The sequence below is a fragment of the Hemibagrus wyckioides genome, linkage group LG25 (assembly GCF_019097595.1).
Source record: "Hemibagrus wyckioides isolate EC202008001 linkage group LG25, SWU_Hwy_1.0, whole genome shotgun sequence".
In the NCBI taxonomy this organism is placed as follows: domain Eukaryota; kingdom Metazoa; phylum Chordata; class Actinopteri; order Siluriformes; family Bagridae; genus Hemibagrus; species Hemibagrus wyckioides.
In genome coordinates this window covers 20,384,489-20,386,738 of record NC_080734.1, presented here as the reverse complement: position 1 = coordinate 20,386,738, position 2,250 = coordinate 20,384,489, and positions in this window count along the sequence as shown.

Sequence of the window (2,250 nt, the reverse complement as noted above, 5' to 3'; positions counted from 1 at the left end):
TGTGGTTTTTACGCCTCGAGTCACGTCCTTCTCGCTGCGTTTAGCGCCATCTTCAGGGTGAGATTTAAACTCTATACACAGTATAACTGTATGGTGGAGTATGGAGCAGCTCTGTGGAGCACAAATATTTATAAATATTAATTTCATATATTACCAGCAGTGGCGGACCGTCAGGGTCAGTAAGTCCTTCTCTGCTGGCCTAAACAGCAGTGATCTGAATCACTGACTTGCATTTTTAATATATTTAATATATTTTTTCATGAATGTGTATTAAATTATTCCCAATAGTTTATTCTCTACATTTCACAGCTTTTCTCTCAGTTGTGCTGCTTCCAGTAGTGGATATTTATGATAAGAGTATTTATCCAATCATATTTCAGACAGTGGCTGACATCATGTGTTACCAGGGTTAAAGAAATCTGTCTTAAGGCCTTCAGAATCAATAGTGCAGGCGCCCGGAGCTTAAAATAAGTGGCAATGAAACTGTTCCATTAACCAATCAGATTTCGAGTTGGCGTCACTGGGGCCATCTAGCAGGCGTACGATTACGTCAGTAATTTCCCGTCCTTTGATTGGATAATTGGAGTAGTCAGAGGCAGCGACCCGCCCATATACATTGTTTCTATATTCACTGCGTCTCATTTCGGATGCCACTGATTACGCACACATTTAATAAAATAGTTTTGGTGTATTTAACACATTTACAGATTTATCTAATTTTTCCCTCCTTTATTTTAACTCCCCAGATGTAGGACTTCTAGGAAATCTGAACCCTACATACACATTCAAATCTCAGAAATAGAGATTTTAATGTGATAATGTAAATTAGGTCAAAGATGATTTTTTCCACATTCTCAGAGGAAAGCAGAGTACATTCAGAGTGGCCGAACTCAGCAGCCGCTCACGCCATGATCACGGTGTGAAGTAAAGAGAGGAGCTGGTCAGTGGAGAAAATAAAAACACATAAGATGAACAGTAATGATGTATGCGCCTCTGCTAGTTTTCTACAGTATTGTTAAGCCCTTGATGTTTAGAATAGGCCTAGTGTTACTGTTTACGTAACATTCTAGCTAGTTATAACTAACAATAACATTATCTAACTGGCGGTAGTTATCAGCTAACAGCCTAAACTATACGATGATTTGGTGTGTTAGAAAGTAAACATAAATCTCTGACACACCAGGGCTAAATCAGAGATTGTGTAGAGTTATAGGATCTGTGGCTAATGTGCTAAATGTGTGCTCTCAGAGATGTAACGTATCTAAGCGATTCTCAGTTTTGCTCTCCTCAGTGAAGCACCCGGTGAGAAACCTGAAAGAGCTCTGGTTATATTAGACTATATCTTAAGGCTTGTGAAATTAGCTAGGCCTTTAGGGGTTCCAGCAGCACTGGTCATGTGCAGACTATTTTGTTACACCTCAAGTAGTAAAAGCAAAAGCAGGGGCAGAGCTTTCTCTTTCAAACCCGCAGTTATGGACCAGGCTTGTTTAGTCAAGCCTTTTTTAAAGGCTTTTAATTTTTTTCTTAGGTAAAGAATCAGATCTGGAAGGTTCTTGGGTATAGAGCGTTTTGGTGAACTGAGATGCTGTCATGCATACACTCTTTGTGAATAGTTTGTGGATGGTGGAGTGTCTGGCATCTTTATGTCTCAGGAAGCTCTCATGTCTGTGTCACTTTCTGTCTCTCCCTTTTAGTTATACTGGACCACTTGCACTCTATGCACAGTACATATCGTACTTAACCATTACATGATAATAAGCATATCTAATAATCTTTCCTGATTTTTATGAACCCTGATCCTCACTGCTTCTACTTTCTGGACCTGCCTGATCCATACTGATGACCGGCTTCTGGTTGGAGTCTTATCACTTGTAGGTTGCTGAGATGCTGAGGATGGCCTCACATGGGCTACCTGGAGATACCTAGATTTATCTCCATAATTCTCCATCAGTCTTCAAATTAACTAGCTAACTCAGACTTCTATTTAACTAGAATGAATCTCCTGGTTACAGAATTGCACTTTTTGTCCATATAGTGTATATGTAATAAAAGGGAAATTATTTTATTATCACATTATCCTGTGTCACACAGATCAGGATAGGTTCCTTTTTGAGTCTGGTTTTTCATTACCTCTGAATTGATTGTTAGGGATATTTATAATAGGAATATTTTAAGTTATAACCTGTTATATCTTGAATTTATATATTTCTGTAAACCTGCTTTGAGGCAATCCCTATTGTTAAAATGCTA